Source organism: Sapajus apella, unplaced genomic scaffold (assembly GCF_009761245.1).
Source record: "Sapajus apella isolate SASKATOON/1434 unplaced genomic scaffold, GSC_monkey_1.0 scaffold68, whole genome shotgun sequence".
Lineage (NCBI taxonomy): Eukaryota > Metazoa > Chordata > Mammalia > Primates > Cebidae > Sapajus > Sapajus apella.
Window position 1 is genome coordinate 2,168,695 of NW_022437008.1, and position 19,151 is coordinate 2,187,845.

General features: G+C 40.4%; 1 long non-coding RNA gene across 1 annotated transcript; it reads left to right on the forward strand.

Moving 5' to 3' along the window:
• The first annotated feature begins 284 nt into the window (after positions 1–284).
• LOC116530645 lies at positions 285–18,527 on the forward strand. The gene is made up of 3 exons (XR_004260099.1): positions 285–363; positions 10,487–10,494; positions 18,517–18,527. It is a non-coding gene; the product is annotated as an uncharacterized LOC116530645 (long non-coding RNA).
• The last annotated feature ends 624 nt before the right edge of the window (positions 18,528–19,151 follow it).

Consider the following 19,151-nt stretch of genomic DNA (forward strand, 5'->3'; position numbering starts at 1 on the left):
AATGGGATCTAATTAAACTAAAGAGCTTCTGCACAGCAAAGGAAACTATCAACAGAGTAAACAGGCAACCTACAGAATAGGAGAACGTTTCTCCAAACTATGTATCAGACAAAGTTCTAACATTCCACATCTATATGGAATTTAAGGAATATACAAGAAAAAAACAATTTTATTAAAAAATGAGCAAGAGATATGAACAGATACTTCCACAAAGAAGACATACATGTGGCCAGCAAGCATATGAAGAAAAGCTCAACATTTCTGTTTATTAGGGAATACAAATCGGAACAACAGTGAGATACCCTCTCACACCAGTCAGAATGGCTATTATTTAAATGTCAAAAAGTAATAGATGCTGGCAATGTTGCAGAACAAAAGGAATGCATATTCATTATGGTAGGAGTGAAAATTAGTTCAATCATTGTGGAACACAGTGTGATAATTCCTCAAAGACTTAAACATAGCTACCAATTGACCCAGCAATCCCATTACTAGGTATATACCCAAAGGAAGTATAAATCATTCTATCATAAAGACATATACATGTGTATGTTTGCTGCACCACTATTCACAATAGCAAAGACATGGAATCAATCTAAATCCTGGTTGGTTGCTATAGGCACTAGGGCTGAGTGGAGATGAAACTGAAAGCTTGTTTTGTGGCATGCTGTATTTCTGATGCATTTTTCCTCTGGTAGGTAATGGTAAATGGCAGACTGTTACAGCATTGTCCATAAACTCCCACCATGTTATGTGAAGATGGTGCAAGTGTGATGATGTCTCTCTGATCTCAATGTGTGTCTGTGATTGAGGGTGATCTCCACACTCCCTGTTGTTGAGGAACAACAGAAATTCCGCATTTCTTTGTGACCATGGTATTTCCAGAGCCTGCTAACAGAATGATCTCTTCTCATGCCTTCCTCTTCCCTTGGTCAATAAAACTTCACTACATTTTCCAGGATCTGGTTTTTACTTTAATAAGGAAAAAGACAAAGTGACACAAGCACACAAGTGAGGCAGGTAGTGAGTCACAGGACCACTGGAATGTCTGAGATGACAAAACGAACAACATCCTCTACAGCCCGTACTTTACGTCAGACACTCTGAACCAAAATTCTTCCTTCATTTTAGACGACTCATTGCAGTGAAATGTTAGGTATCTATTTACAACCACACAGGCATAAATGGCTTTGGGTAGAGACTTTATAATTTGATGAAAGTCAGGTAAAATATCTTAATTCTTCATTCATCCTAAGAATGTTTCTTTTATCTTGAAACTGCCTAGATTGGTGTGGGATGCACTGAAGGAATTGAAAGAAAAATTTAGGAAAGTTTACATCAGTGTTTGGTTTTCTGTTCTTGTGTCTTTTAGGGGGTTGGGGACTAGAAGAGGGATAGCAGGGGGTGGGGAGATTAGGAAGGATAACATTAGGAGAAATACCTAATGTAGGTGACGGGAGGATGGAGGCAGCAAACCACCATGGCATGTGTATACCTATGTAACAATCCTGCAAGATCTGCACATGAACCCCAGAACTTAAAGTATAATTTTTAAAAAATGAAAAAAAAAGCAAAACAAAAACCGACAACAAAAGAAGAAAGTTTACATTGGAAGTTTTCAATCCAAGCAATAATTAGAGAATACCAGTTCAATCATTTCCTTTAAATAATCTTTTTTTTTTCGAAAGAATTTCCAGGTTTTTCCATTTTATGTGGGTAGAATCCTAAGATTTCTCTTGTAAACAAATGGTCATGGTTTTAGATCAGAAAATAAGTGGTTTATTGGTGGAATTGACACAATTCATACAAATGGACACAGTGAACACATTCTGCTTTACTGCTGTTACTGTTGGCACTGCAGCACAGGCAACCTCCCAATACCTGTTGGCTTAAATCAATCATTTATTCTGATTTCTCCCAGCTTTGTAGTTTTAGTGGAAGGAAACATGTAGATGATAGATCATGTAATTGGTGTCTCAATTTCAGAAAGATCTATAGTCAGAGATTTCAGAGATGCTTTACTCATGTCCAACTCAACACAAGAGTGGCTGAACACCTGGGGGCTGGTTCTTTATTTCCTTCCCTACCTCATCTCCAAATTAGTGCCTTGAATTTCCTGAAATCCTGAAATCATAATCAATGATTGGCTTCCACCAAAAAAAAAAAAAAGGCTTCCAAAGTCTCAGGAAAAAGGTGCAAGGCATCATAGTCCTTGGCTTTGAAAGGCAGGCGATGTGACTTCTATATTGATCAAGGTGTCACAAAGAAAGCCCAAATTAAGGTAAGGGAAATCCACAAGCTGTGGTTATTTTGACTTGTCATCATGATGGGGCCATCTTTGGAAATGAGTTCCACTTAGCCTCCACTGGCTGATATGCTTCCCACATCCCCAAAACACTTATCTTCTGAAGAACCCCAGAAAACAATACAATACAGGAACAGGCTCAGACTGAAGTTCAGTATTTTATTATCTAAATCCAGACCTGGTATTCATGAGGTGAGTACAAACTATCAGGTGCACTTTTTCTCAACATTTTCACTAAAGAGATAAATTATTTACCCTATACAAATCAAGCACACAATACTGAAAGAGAAATAGAAAAAATGCAATGAACATATCTATTTTATAGTGTCCACAGAAAATAGACAGCAGTCACTGGTTTATATAATTACAGAAACCAGCCAGATGCTTAATTTCATTTCTTCTGGGAATGTTTGTCTGCAGCAATTAGCTCCACCCTCCAGTCTTAACTTCTCGGAATTCCCATCAAGATGGCCGAATCACAGCTCTTTTCCTTCTACAAGAGCTGTGATTCAGGGAGGGGAACATCACACACTGGGGCCTATTGTGGGTAGGGGAGCTAGGGGAGGAATAGGAGGGTGTGAGGGGATTGGGGAAGGATAACATTAGGAGTAATGCTGAATGTAGATGATGGGGGAATGGATGCAGCAAACCACCAAGGCATGTGTATACCTGTGTAACATATTCTGCATGTTCTGCACATGTACCCCAAAACTTAAAGTATAACAATAATTTTTTAAAAATAGAAAGAGCTGTGATTATATGCTTCTGTGCACATCTAAAGAACCACTTAGGAGAAATGACATATTACCTACAAACTAAAATATGCAAATGGAAGAGGATTCCATCAAATGGCCTCTCTTCCACAGGACTCATCTCAGGCATCATTTTGATTCTCCACATCCTCCCTCCCCTTGTTCATTCCAATAGCTCACTCAACTCCAGTTCTACTCATGGGTATGCTTCTCTCCTTACACACCTTTAACCTAACTTCCAGATACCTTGAGGTGCCAAACCACAGCTAATCAAGCTCTGCACAGCTTTCTCCCTCATTTCATTCCAGTATGAAATAAAATTCCTTCTCTCACTGGAAACTCTTGGATTTTGAATAGGTACACTCTTCTTCGTATACCTTCCCTGTCTCAGTCTGGATTAGTTTTATATTTTGATAATGGATTATAGGCCCCATCACCAGCATGGAATTAATTTCTTGTGGAATTAAGAAATTTTTGCTCTGAGTAAATGAAAATCATCCTAGGACCCATGGCTTGCTGTACAGAAAATGCCTTTAATTTCATATCGACTTGTCTCTTGGCTGGTAGCTATTGTATGTGAATAACCTACACAGTCCTACATATTGGCTTTGCTATACAAACACATAGTGAATGCCCTTTCTTGAATAATGTTCATCAGCTAAGTGCATGTTGGCCATTGGCTGTGCTCATCTTTATCTCGGATACTACTCTGTGCTCATAGTAGCCAGGAATGCTTCAGATACAAAAAGAAAACACAGAGTTCAGGAGTCAATGTTCAACAAACAATATGTGAATTGCCTCTGGGGACCTACTCAACAACTTTCTCTCTCCTCCTCAATCAAAATTCCTAATATTCTCCCAGCAAATAGGGCTTTGCTGCCTAAAAAACAAAAAGTCATTTCTGAACTCTAAAGCCTTCCCTTCTGAAAGGTCTTTAGGTCTTTCCAGTTATTGCTAAAGCCCCCCAAGGAATAAATCTGCTTTGTGACACTGTTGTCCTTGATGCCCAGATCGTCAAAGTGATTAAAAACAACAAACAAAAAACAAAACAAACACACCTTTCTGGTGCTGTTCATGGTGCTGAACATTGATGCATCTATTTGCAAGTGACGAGCCAACAAGATAGAATAAGAGAGGGGCTTTGTTTTGTTTTTGACGAATTATAGCCCAAAATCTCTATAATGGATGCAGCCAGAATTCATTTTGGATTTTCAAATGAAAATTTGTGATTTATTTTGTTAGCATGAATTTTAATGCTACAGGGTTTAAGATAGGAGAGAAGCTCAATTTTTAATTTAGTAATCCTTATATGGTTCACTCAATAATTATGAAAATCTTACCCTTTCCCCTTAAATAGACACAACATAACTTTGGTTGTAACTCAATATGAGTTGACAATTATTCTGAATACTAAAATACATGTTCTAGCTATATGGAGAGGAGGTAAGAATTAAGCAAAAGTGACAAACAGTATCAAAAACAGAAGAGATATGCCACAACATGGTTTTGCTGCTATATTTATATGTTATTTTTAGAGAGCACAGAATGAGTTAAGAAGTTCTCAGAGGTATCATAAAGGCTAGATTTCTATCAGAAAAACATGGATGCCAATGTAAAAGGTTTACACTTTCTTCTGAAGACATCTGTGAGCTCTGGAGAGCTACCAAAGAAAAAAGTGCCTTGATCATCGTTTGACAGCAGAAACTATCTATTAGATGGAATAAAGAACAAATGCCAAGTGTCTGCCACACCTGAAAATTCAATGTGAATTTCTCTGCAGTGTGGGAGGAAATATTGATGAGGGAGTTGGGGGATGTCAATGGCAACAGGCACAGAGAAGATGTTCAGCGTATGTGTGTGAAGGGAATACAGAAATGAGCATGTGAGCAGATATGCCCAGTTATAACTGGAAGAACCAAGGGGACATTGTTTCTCCTGGATTCTTGTGATATTTCCTTCTTCTTCCTTGGTGGCTGCTATGGTTTGAATCTGTGTCCCAAAGTTCATGTGTTAAAAAGTTAATTCCCAATGCAAGTGTTTTGAGATGGTGTGTAATAAGAGATGATTATGTCACAAAGGCTCTGCATTATTAGATCAATTCCATTTTCACTGGACTGGGTTAGTTATTATGAAAGTAAGTTTATTATAAATGCAAGTTTGGCCTTGTCTTGCTCTCTTGATCTCACTCCTTGTCATTCCACCTTCTACCATGAAATGGTAGAACAAAGGCCCTGGCCAGATGCTTGTGCTATGTTCATGGATATTCCAGCCTCCAGAATTGTGCCAAATAAATTACTATTTGTTATAGATCATTCAGTCTTTTCCAACAGCACAGCATAGGCTAAAGTGGAAGTGAAGGGCTGGCCCAGGCTGGGAAGACAGAAATTATTGTTATAAGCAGGGATTTTACAAGGTGGCCTAGTCCATAACAGGCACTCACCTTCAGTTCAGCATTTGAATGTTTTGAGGCTAGTGAACTAGTGGGAATGGAAAATAGAATTTAAGCCTCACTCAATGGCTCTGTGTTGGTGACAGCAGAAAGCGTAATATGGAAAGTATGAGTTGAGATGGGAGTCATGCCATGGGAAGAAAGAGACCAAGAAGTGTTTCCTGGACACTGAGAAGTGTCTTCCATCTCATGGTGACCTCTTCCCCAGCACAGCTGATTAAGGCATGTGTCTTTACTTCTCAAGATATTGGCATAATGATGAGGGATAGTATTTACTAACTCCTGAAAAAAATAACAAAGACAAATCCAAGATGTGTAATGTCTAAAAGTGACTTTGCAAGTGTCTGTTTTTATTGTGTCCCAAGGATAACCACTTTAAAACTACAGTAATCAAAACAGTGTGGTGCTGGCTTAAGGACAGACATAGAAATCAATCAAGTGTAAAGGAGAGCCAGAAAGTAGACATATACATAGGTGGTCACTTGAGAGTCAACAAACATGCCAGGACACCCTTTCAGGAAAGGACAGTCATTTCAACCAATGATTTTGGGGAAACTGGATTTCACAAGCACAAGGATGTAGTGGGCCCTTACCATAGCCACACACAAAAATTAACTCAAAATGTATCAAACAATAAATATAAGGCCTGTAAATTTAATATCTTAGAAGAAAACATAGAATAATATTTCATGACATGGGATCTTAAAATGATTTCTTGGATATGACACCAAAACCACAAGAAGCATAAGAAAAAGACAGCTAAACTGGATTTCATCAAAATTTAAAACTTTGGGGAGGCCTTGCAAGATGGCAGAATGGAAGACTCCACAAATCTTATCCCCACTTCTCAAGGAAATAAATCTAACAGATATATATACAAGAAAACACCTCCATAAAAACCAAAAACCAGGAGTGTCCTCATAAATACCCAGTTTTAACTCTGTATCACTGAAAGAGGCACTGAAGAGATACAAGGAACAGTCTTGAATTGCCAACACCACTTCTTCTCCATCCAGGCAGCAGTGGTGTGGTGCAGAGTCTCTGGGTACTGGGGGGTGGGAGAGAAGAGCTCAGCCATTGTGAGGCATTGAAGTCATTTCTGTCCTGTTAGAGAATAAAGGAAAATTAGATCAAACTCAGCTGACACATACCAACAGAGGAACATTTAAGTCAGCCTTAGCCAGAGGAATATACCTGATCCCAGAAGTTGAAACATCAGTTCCTGCAAACCTTGCCAGTAAGGGCTGCAGTGCTCTGGGTTTCCAAGTAACCTTGAAAGGCAGTCTAGGCCATAAGGGCAGGAAATCTTAGGGGAGTCCTGGTGCTGAACTGGGCCAGAGACAGTGAACTGGGGAAGAGGGGGCTAGGTAACCTACTGAGACAGCAGCTTGGGTGATTAATGGAATCCTGGCTTTACCCTTTTCTTAACTCCAGGATGCATAGTCTGTGGCTCTAAAAGAGACCCCTTCCTTTCACTTGAGAAGAGGAGAGGATAGAGAAGAGTGGGGAGGACTTTGTCTGCATCTTGGATATTAGCTTAGCAACAGCAGGATAGAATGCCGTAAGAGTCATGAGGCCCCCTTTCCAGGCCCTAGCTCCCAGATGACCTTTCTAGACACAGCCTGGACCAGAAGGGAACCTGCTGCCTTAAAGGGAAGGACCCGTTCCTGAAAGCATTTATCACCTGCTAATGAAGAGCCCTTTGGCTCTGAGTAGCTACCAGCAATACCCAGGTACTATGCTGAGGGCCTTTGATGAGTCTCCAAGATCTGCTGGCTTCCAGTGGGACTCAGCACATTACCAGCTGTGGTGGCTATGAGGCAAACCTTTTTCTGCTTGGTAAAAGCAGAGAAAAGAGGAAAAGGGACTCTGTGCTGCACCTTAGGTACCAGCATGGCCACAAAGGAGTAGAGCACCAGGCAGGCTCTTGGCTTCCCTAATTCCAGGACTTGGTTCTTGGATGATACCTATTAACCTGCTCTGGGCCAGATGAGAGTTCACGGCCCTGTGGGGTGAGTCCCATGCCAGGCAGCATTCACCATGAGTTGACTTAAGAGCCTGTGGACCTTAAGGGAACATCTGTGACAGTCTGGCAGCACTCTCCATTGTGGCGATGGTTATGGGGTGGCCAGCTGCCTTTGGAAAGAGGAGAAAAGAGTGGGAAGAACTGCATCTTGTGGTTTGAGTGCCAGCTTAGCTGCAGTACAGTAAAACGCCATACTGACTTCTAAGGTTTTTTACTTTAGTCTCTGACTTTCAGGTGGCACCTCTGGATTCACCTCAGGCCTGGGGAAACTCACCACCCTGAAGGGAAGCCCACAGACCTGGCTTGCTCTGCCATCTGCTGCTTCTCAGGGCCTTGAATGAACCTAGGTTACAACCAGGGAGTGGCTACGGAAGGCCTTCAGTGAGACCCAGTGCTGTACTGGCTTCAGATTTCACTCAGTCATAGTGGTGGTGGTCACAACGGTGCTTGTATAACTCCATTCTCAGATTTAGGTGTCTCAACATACACACACACACAGAAAGAGAGAGAGAGAGAGAGAGAGAGAGAGAGAGACTCTGTTTCTTTGGGAGAAAGAAAGGTAAAAGAACAAAAGTCACTGCATTGTGATCCAGAGAATTCTCTTGGATCTTGTCCATGACCATCAAGGTGGCCACTGTAGGAGTCTGCAAGAATCACAACATTATTGGGTTTGAGTTTGTCCTAAAGCAGATACAGCTTAGATCAAAACACTCAAGTTCTTTAGAATATCTGGAAAGCCTTCGAAAAAAGGACAGGCACAAATAAGCCTAGACAGTGAACACCGCAATAAATACCCTATGACTCAATGCTCAGACACTGAAGAACATCTGCTAGTGTCAACAGCATCCAGGAAAGCATGATATCCTCAAACTAAATAGGCACTAGGGAGAAACAGAGGTATGTGACCTTTCAGACAGAAAATTCAATTTAGTGGTGTTAAGTAAACTCAAGGAAATTCAAAACAACGCAGAGAAGGAATCACAATTTTATTAGATAAGTTTAACAAAAAGGTTGAAATGATTAAAAGGATCAAATGATAATCATGGAGCTGAAAAAATGCAGCCATAAAAAGGAATGAGATCATGTCCTTTGCAGGGACACGGATGAAGCTGAAAGCCATCATCCTTAGCAAACTAACATAGAAACAGAAAACAAAATACCGCATGTTCTAACCTGTAAGTGGGAGTTGAACAGTGAGAACTCATAGACACAGGGAGGGGAACAATACACACTGGGGCCTGTGGGTGGGGGCAAAGACAAGAAGAGCATCAGGACAAATCAGGAGTGCAATTCCATTCTCAATTCCCATGAAAAGAATAAAATACCTAAGAATATAGCTAACCAGGGAGGTGAAAGATTGTTACAATGAGAATGATGAAACACTGCTTAAAAAAAAACAGAGATCACCCAAACAAATGGAAAAACATTCCATGCTCATGGCTAGCAGAAATCATTATTATTAAAACAGCCACACCGCCCAAAGAACTGTACAGATTCAACGCTATTCCTATTGAACTAACATTGACTTTCTTTACAGAATTAGAAAGATGCATTTTAAGATGCGCATGGAACCAAGAGTGAGTTGAATAACCAAGACAGTTCTAAGTAATAAGAACAAAAGTGGAAGAATCACATTACCCAACTTCAAACTGTACTTCAGGGCCACAAGTAACCAAACAGCATAGCACTTGTACAAAAAGAGACACAGACCGATAGAACACAGTAGAGAACAAAGATGTAAGTTTCCACACCTACAGCCACCTGATCTTGAACAAGGCTGACCAAACAATGGAAAAATTATTTCCTATTCAGGAGATGATTTCTGGATAACTGGCTAGCCATATGCAGATGATTGAACCTGAACCCCTTTCTTGGATTATATAGAAAAATCAACTTAAAATGTGTTAAGGACTTAAATGTATAATACAAAACTATAGAAGCCCTGGAAGGCTATTTAGGCAATAACATTCTGAATGTAGGAATTAGCAAAAGTTTCATGACAAAGATGCCAAAAGCAATCACAAGAAGAGCAGATATTGACAAATGGACCTATTTAAACTAAGGAACTTCTGCACGGCAACAGAACCTATCAACAGACAACCTACAGAATGAGAGAAAATATTTGCGAATTATGTATCTCAAAATTGTCTAATATCTAGCATCTGTAAGGAACTGTAACAACTTTACAAGGAAAGAACAAACAGCTCCATAAAAAAGTGGGCAAAGGGCTGGGTGCAGTGGCTCACACCTCTAATTCCAGCATTTTGGATGGCTGAGGCAGGTGAATTGCTTCAATTAAGAAGTTCAAAACCAGCCTAGGCAACATAGAGAAACCGTGTCTCTATGAAAAACAGAAAAATTATCTGAGTGTTGTCACAGGCACCTGTAATGTCAGCTACTCAAGAGGCTGAGCTGGGAGGACCTCCTGAGCCCAGGCAGAGGTTGCAATGAGCCGAGATTTCGGCATTGCACTTCAGCCTGGGTATCGGAGTGAAACCCTGTCTCAAAAAAAGTAGACAAAGGACAGGGTCAGACACTTTTCAAAAGAAGACATACACATGGCCAACAAACATTTGAAAAGAAGCTCAACGTCCCTGAATGTTAGAAAAATGTAAATCAAAACCATAAGATACTATCTCTCACCAGTCAGAATGTCTAGTATCCAAAAGCAAAAAAATAACAGATGCTGACAACCTTCTATAAAAAAAGGGAACACTTACACGTTGTTGGTGGCAGTGTAAATTAACCATAGTGGAAAGCAGTGTGATGATTCCTCAAACAGCTAAACATAGAACTGTCACTCAACACAGCTACCCATCACTGGGTATATACCCCAAACAATATAAATCATTCTACCATAAAATCATGTGCACGTGAAGGTTAATACAACACTATGCACATTAGAAAAGACATGAAATCAACCTAAATGCCCATGAAGGACAAACTGGATAGAGAAAATGTGGTACATATATACCACAGAATACTATGCAGCCTCAGAAAAGAATGAGATTATGTCTTTTGCAGGAACATGGGTGGAGCTGGAGGCCATTATCCTTAGAGAACCAATGTGGAAGCAAAAAAACAAATACTGCATGTTCCCACTTGGAATTGTGGGCTGAATGATGAAGCTCAAGGAAACCAAGAGGAGAACAACACACTCTGGAGCCTACTTGAGGGTGGAGGGTGAAGGTTGGGACAAAAGCAGAAAAAATAACTGTTGGGTACTAGGCTTAGTACGTTTGTGGTGAAATAATCTTTACCACAAGCCCCCATGACATGAGTTTCCCTGCACGTATACCCCTGAACCTAAAATAAAAGTTTAAAAAACAAAGAAAAAACCAATCCCACTTTTCTCCTGGAATCTGCAGGAGAAACAGTGTCTCTGAAACTATGATTCACATGGACATCAAGAGAAAGGAGCGGTGATAGGTAGAGCCCAGGCGTGTGACAGACAGATGAGAGCAGCCCTCACCTGGTAGAGCCAAGGGGCCTAGCATGGGGCAGGTTCATACAAGGACCTTCTCTACCTCTCTCCCCGATCACCCTGAGGATCAAGGTCAGTGCTGTCCCTGAATCTTTAAAGGCCAAAGAAGAATTGCCTTCTAGAGCCAACGTCTTTTTCAAGAATCCCCAATTTAAAAATATATCTTGAAAACATCGTCAATATTTGGTGCTTCCTCAGTTGTTAAAAATTTTATAATATTCCATTAGAAGGGTGCCTCAAAATTATTGAATTAGATCCTTTGATGGGCATTTAGGTTGTTTCCAATATTTTTCTCTCACAAATGATGCTGTATTAAGACTTCTAATCAATCTTTTTGTCATTATCAACCTCTCAATACTTATATTGGAAGATAATTACAAAGAAATAAAAAACTGGTTTAAAGATGTATGCATTTTAAATTTGATACATTAACACTAATAAGGTGCCTTTCTCTACAGCCTCAGTGCAATGAATATATCCATACTTTCTGGCATTCTCTAATGAGTAGGCCAAAATATTCACATTTTATTCAGATGTAAGTGATGGATCTTTTCATATGCTTAGTAGTCATTGAAGATAATATTCTATGTTTTATAATACCTGTCTCATTTTTGTAAGAGGGCTTGGATTTCGTTCTTTGCCACCATGACCCAAATCTGGGCTTCTCCAAAGAAAGAGTAGGACCTCAGCAATGAATGGCAGTCATAGTTCATGGAACTGAAATGTATGGATTCAATGAACATTGCTGAGCTCTAACCCTGTGAGAGGCTCTGTACAAGATGCAGGGATTCAAGTTTACTGACATGATCCCGAGCCTTGACCTTCTAGGTTAGAGGGGAGGCTGAGCAAACAGGGACCTTGCAACGCTGAGTGGTAGAGCCTCACTGGAGGAATAAGAGGAAACATTAGAAATAAAGTGAGCAACTGTCTCAAATAGCCACAAAAGGTAGTCTGTCAGCAGAAGCTTGTCTACTGAGTTTAGTTGCATAACTAGGAGTTTTCTCAGGGGATACTGTAGGTACTAGGACAGAGTGGAGAGAAGGCTAAAAGCTTGTTTGGTGGCATGCTGTCATTCTGCTGCATTTTCCCTCTTATATGTAATGGGAAGTGGCCAACACTGTTACACATTTGCCCATCAACTCCTGCCCACATCTGTGAAGAGGATCCAAACATGGAAAGATGTGTCCATGACCTCAGTGATTATCTGTATTGAAAGAGATAACCAGACTTCACACTGTTGAGAAATCCCTCTTTCTGCATGACCATGGGATTCTCAGAGCCTGTTAACAGAATAATTCCTCCTCACTCCTTCCCATACAGTCATTAAAAGTTCACTAAACCTCCCAGGATTCGGTTCTTGCTTTAAGAGGGGAAAGAGGAAGTAGCCAAAAAGGGCCTGAGTCACTGTATGGGAAGCATTAAGACATCAAAGAGGAAAAACCTTCCTGTGACTCAAGGAGTGAGTGACAAAGTCCCTGGAATGTCTGAGAAATTAGGAATGGCATCCTTCTATAGTATGTAGTTGACGTCAGATGCTTAACCAAAACCTTTACCCAAACTGAGGTGACTCACTGCACTGAAATGTTAGGTAGCTGTTTATAGCCACAAAGGTATAACTGGTGGCTTTGGGGAGAAACTGTAACTTTAGGATAATCTGGTGCAATTTCTTAATTCTTTCCATTGTTTGCACCCTCACTCTGTGCAGGCTGCTGTAAAGGAGCTTTAGGAAAAGATGATAAATTTCTGGCCAGGCACAGTGTCTCATGCCTGTAATCCCAGAACTTTGGGAGGCTGAGGCAGGCAGATCACTTGAGGTGAGGAGTGTGAGACCAGCCTGCCCAGCACGGCAATGCTGTCTCTACTAATAATACAAAAATTAGCTCGGTATGGTGGCATGCACCTGTAATTCCAGCTAATTGGGAGGTTGAGACATGAGAATTGCTTGGGTATTGCTGAACCCAGTAGGCACAGGTTGCAGTGAGCTGAGATCATGCCACTGCACTCCAACCTGGGTGACAAAGTGAGACTCTGTCTCAAAAAAAAAAATGACAAATTTCCCATGTGAAAATTTCACTCCAAGCAATAGAGAATCGCTGGAGTTTAATGATTTCCATTCAATGATCTTGATTGTTCTTGTTTCTAAATACTTGCAAGATTTTTCCAATTTGTGTGGACAGAATTCTGGGATTTCTCTTTGGAAACATGTGATCATGGTTTTTAGATCAGAAAATAATATAGTTCTTTTTTGGAATAGACACACTTCATACACAGAGACACAGTGATGAGACCTTGCTTTGCTGCTGTTACATTTAGGCATTGCAGCACAGCAAACCTCACAACACACATTGGCTGAAAGCAACCATTTATTCTGATCTCTCTTAGCTTTTCTGGTTTACTGGACTCATGTGGGTGGTGGGAGTCACATTTCCCGAGGATCTGTAGGCTGGCATTCCAGGGGATGCTTCACTCGTGTCTTACTCAACACTAGGACTGAGTGAACACCTGGGGGCTGGCTGGTTATCTCCTTCCTTGTCTCACCTTTCCATTCATGCCTTGATTTTCCACAAATCATGAGAGTCTCATGGCTCTTGGACTTAATGAATGGTTGTTGCCTTCCACCAACCAAAGTTTTCCAAACTGCTCAAGGAGAAGGTGCAGGGCATTATAGCACTCTGCTTTGAGAGGTGGACAGTGTCACTTCTAAGACATTACATTGATCAACGTGAGTGACACAGGCAGCCCATATCAAATGAAGAGTAATGCACAAGCCGTGGTTATTTTGACTTGTGGTCCTAACGGGTCATCCTTGGAAACTATTTTCACTCAGTTCCAAACTTACATGTGTAAGTGTGTATATGGGCTTACACACTTCCCACATACCAAAAATATGAACCCCGTAAGGAACCACTGAAGGCAATACAATTAAAAGAACAGGCTCATTTTGAAGTCCAGCATCTTATCATTCAGTTACTATCACGTGTGCATGAGGTTACTACAAATTATCAGGTGCACTTTCTTTTAACATATGCACTAAAGGGATACATTATTTGCCCTATACAAATCAAACATACAAGACTGAAGTAGACATAGGAAAGTGCAGTGTATGCACCTATTTTAGAAGGGCAAAAGATAATAAATGGCACCTTTTGCCTTGTTGCACTCTGGGAAGCAAGAGGGGTCGCCAGCGTCTCTACTAGAGCCACTTACGAAAATTCAGCCTGGATTCTCACTCTTGTCCTATCTGCTCAAACCAGCATGATCTGTTCCAGAAATACTGCTTCAATATGTGCCCCCAGTATTTTCATAAGTACTTAAAAATATATGTTTCATTAAGTTGGAGTAAGATATGTCTCCCTTGAATGGATAACCAAGGCATCCACCCAATGAAAGAAACCATGTTAGCTCTTTGTACATAAATTTAAAAATTCAACAAAGTACAGAAAAGAAAATAGACCACAGTAATGGGCCATATTCGGAGAAAACCAACAAGACCCTATTTTCATTTTATCTGGTAATGTTTTCCTGAAGCAATTGGCTTTATCTTCCATTTTTAGCTTCTTAAAGCTTTTACCAAGATGGCAGAATAACAGCGCTTTTTCCTCTACAAGAGCTGTGATTATCTGCTTCGTAGTACAAATGGAGAATCACTAAGGAGAAGGTAAACAACATATTCCCTAAAAGTCAGATTGAAGAGGGTTTCATCAAATAGCCTCTTTTTTTTTTTTGCTGGGCTCATCTCAGGCATCATTTTGGTAATCATCATCATCTTTACTCATGTTCATTGTCACAGCTTGTTTGACTCCAACCTTACTCGTGGGTATGTTTCTCTCTGTACCGCTTCTTTAACCTAACATCTAGATACCTGGAGGTGTCAATGCATAGTGAATTACACTCTTCATGCCTTTCTCTGTTGTTTCTTTTCAGTGTGGGCTGAAATTCCCTCTCCAGTCACAGGAAAGTCTCAGGTTCTGATTAGGAACACTCTCCTCCTTACACCATCCCTGTCACAGCCTTGGTCACTTCTCTATTTGATAATGGATTATAGATCCCATCACCAGCATGGAAATAATTTCTTGGTGAATTAGGCAATTCTTGCTCTGAGTGGATAAAGACTATCTTGAGGCCCGTGACTTCCTAAGCAAAACATGAGTTTGGTTTCATATCTGCTTGCCCCTAGGTGATACCCATTTTATTTGAATAACCTATAGATTCTTACATGCTGGCCTTGCAACACACACAGTGACTCCCCTTTCTTGACTGATATTCACCAGCTCATTTTAGTTCACATAGGCCATTTGTTACAACATTTTAATCTCAGATACTACTTTGCTCATGGTGGACAAAATGACATCTCAGATACAAAGAAATGACATAGAGTTCAGGAGTCAATGTTCAACAAGGAAATTTTGAATTGCCTCTGGGGACCTACTCAACTTCCTTTTCATGCTCCTCAACCCAAATTCCTGATCCTCTCTTAGCAAATATGGCATTGCTCAAAGCCCAGAAAGTCATTTCTGGACTCTAAAGCGTTCATTCTCAAAGGTTTTTAGGCTTTTCAGTTTTTGTTGAAGCCTCCTACAGAATAAATCTACTCTGTGATAATACTGTCCTTGATACCCAAGTCCCTCAAAACTGTTTGCCCTGGGGCGCTGTCCGTGGTGCTGAGCATTGGTGCGTTGAGTCCTGTGTTTGCAAATGAGGGGCCGATGTGACAGAATAAGAGAGGAATGTTGTTTTGTTTTGTTTTGTTTCGTTTTGTTTTGTATTGTATTGTATTTGGTAGATCATAGTCAAAATCTCCATGATGAATGAAGCAGAAATTCAACTTGGATTTTCAAACCACAATTTCCACAGTAACCTCTGTCAGCACTCCAGTTTAACATAATATGGGAAGTCCTGGCCAGATCATCCAGCAAGAGAAAGAAAGAAAGGGCATCCACATAGAGAGCAAGGTCAAACTATCCCTGTTTGCAGATGTCATGATTCTATATCTAGAAAACCCTATACTCTCCACCCAAAAGACCCTTAAGCTGGTAAACAACTTTAGCAAAGTTTCAGAATACAAAATCAATGTGCAAAATCACTAGAACTCTTATTTGCCAAAAACAGCAATGCATAGGGCCAAATCAGGATGCAATTTTATTCACAATTGCCATAAAATGAATAAAATACATAAAAATAAAGTTAACCAGGGAGGTAAAAGATCCCTACAATGAGAATGACAAAACACTGCTCAAAGAAACCAGAGATGACACGAAGCAATGGAAGAATATTCCATGCTCATGGATAACAAAAATCAATATCATTAAAATAGCCATACTGCCCAAAGAAATTTACAGCTGCAATGCTATTCCTATCAAACTAGGCATTTTCACAGAATTAGAAAAAAACTATTCTTGACAGAATGACATTCTTTACAGCATTTAAAAAATATTTTAAAATTCACATGGAACAAAAAAAGAGCAAAATAACCAAGACAATTCTAAGCAAAACTAACGAAGCTGGAAGCATCGCATTACTCAACTTCAAACTATACTACAAGGCTACAGTAAGCAAAACAGCATGGTATTAATATGAAAACAGACACATAGACCAATGGAAAAGAATGGAGAGCCCAGAAAGGAGGCTGCACACCTATAACCATCTGATCTTCGACAAAGCTGACCAAACAAGCAATGGAAAAACAACACCCTACTCAAGAAATGATGCTGGGAGAACAGGATAGCCATATGCAGAAGATTGAAACTACACTCCTTCTTTACACCATATACAAAAATCAACTCAAGATAGATTGAAGTCTTCAATGTAAAACCCAAACTATAAAAACCCTGGAAGACAACCTAGGTGATACCATGCAGGACATAGGCATGGGCAAAGATTTTGAAATGAAGATGTCAAAGGAAATCACAACAAAGGCAAAAATTGACAAATTGGGGTCTAATTAAAGTAAAGAGCTTCTGAACAGCAAAGGAAAGTATCAACAGAGTAAACAGCCTACAAAATGGGAGAAAATATTTTCAAAGTATTTATCTGAAGAAGATTTAATATCCAGCATCTATAAGAAATTTCAACAACTTTACAAGAAAGAAACAAACAAACCCATAAAACAGTGGGCAAAGGGCTTGGCACGTGACTTATGCCTGTAATTCCAGCACTTTGGGCAGCCAAGGCTGGTGGATCGCTTGAGCCCAGGAATTTGAGAACAGGCTGGGTAACATGGCAAAAACCTGTCTTTACTAAAAATAGAAAATTAGCCTACCATGGTGACATGCACCTGCAGTCCCAGCTACACAAAAGGCTGAGCTGGGAGGATCACCTTAGCCCAGGAGCCAGAGATTGCAGTGAGCCAAGATGGTGCCACACCACTCCAGCCTGAGTGTCAGAGTGAGACCTATCTTAAAACAACAACAACAAAAAAAGATGAGTAAAAGCCAGGAACAGACACTTTTCAAAAAGACATACAGGTGGCCAGCAAACATATAAAAAAAGCTCAACATCACTGAACATTAGAGAAATGCAAATCGAAACCACAATGAGATACCATCTCACACCTGTCAGAAAGATTCTTATTAAAAAAACAAATAAAAAAAAACAGATGCTGGAAAGGTTGTGGAGAAAAGGGAGCACTTACACATTGTTGGTGACAGTGTAAATTAGTTCACCCATTGTGGAATGCAGTGTGGTGATTCCTCAAGGAGCTAACAACAGAACTACCATTCAACCTAGCAATCCCATCACTTAGTGTATACCCGGAAGAATAGAAATCATTCTGCCGTAAAGACTTACGCACATGAATGTTAATTGCAGTACTATGCACAATAGCAAAGACACGGAATGAACCCAAATGCCCAACAAGGACAGATTGGGGACAGAAAATGTGGTATATGTACACAATGGAATACTATGCAGTCCTTAAAAAAATGAGATTATGTCTTTTGCAGGAACGTGGATGGAGTTGGAGTCAATTATTCTTAGCAAACTAATGCAGGAGCAGAAAACAAAATCCTGCATATTCTCACTTATAAGTGTGAACTAAATGATGAAACTCATGGACACCAAGAAGGGAACAACACACACTGGGGCCTACTTGAGGGTGGAGGATAAGAGATGGGATAGGAGCAGAAAAAATAACTATTCAGTACTATGCATAGTACCCAGGTGAAGAAAATCATGTGTACCACAAACCCCATGATGTGAGTTTATCTGCATATGTATCCCTGAACCTATAGTAATTTTTTTAAAAATCCGAAGAAAAAAACAAATTTTACCTTTCTCCTAGAATCTGCAGGAGAAACAGTATCTCTGAAACTTTGATTTCCATGGACTCCAAGAGAAAGGAGAGGGTCTATTTAGAGCCCAGGTGTGTGACAGACAGATGAGAGCAGCCTTCACCTGGCAGAGCCAAGGGGTCTAGTGTGGGGCAGGTTCATGAAAGAACTTTCTCTACTTCTCTCCCCAGATCCGAGGATCAAGGTCAGTGCTCTCCCAGGATCTTAAAAGGCAAAGAGAAGAATTACCTTTTAGGGCTAACGTCTCTCCGCAGATTTCCCAACTTTTTGTTTTTAACTGTTGTACAAATTGAGAAAATGTACACCTTCTGGGTAGATTCTGCATAGTAGAGAAAAGGCCTGAGAGGCACAAAGCCTGTGATTTTCAATCACTACCCCTCACTCCATCGTCCTTCTGTATGCATTTCCCTGGTAACCCAACCACAGCCTAATACCTCCCGGACCTTAATTTCTACTTCATTACAGAAACAGACCTGCAAACAGCTATGGTTGTGACTGAGTTTCCTCCTGACATGTGAGACTTTCTCATGCTTCAAGGAAAGCTTGCTTGGAGGAGCGTGGAATCTGGAATGAAGCCAGAGGGCAGGGCTGAAAGGGATCATTTAAATGCTGCAACTCAGAGATTCACACAGAAGACCAGACGGAATTTCAAAGAGTCGCCCAGAAGAAGACAACAATGTCAGCACTACCTGTGAGTTGAAAAGGCACAGCCTTCAATAATCTCAAGTCACATAAACCAAAAAAGAAACAGGAGAGCTGTTATGAGATGAAAATAGGAGCGTTCCTTCTGTTAATGCTTTACTGAGAGCTGTGGGTGTATGGAAGAGCAACCCTGAGGCTGTGGTA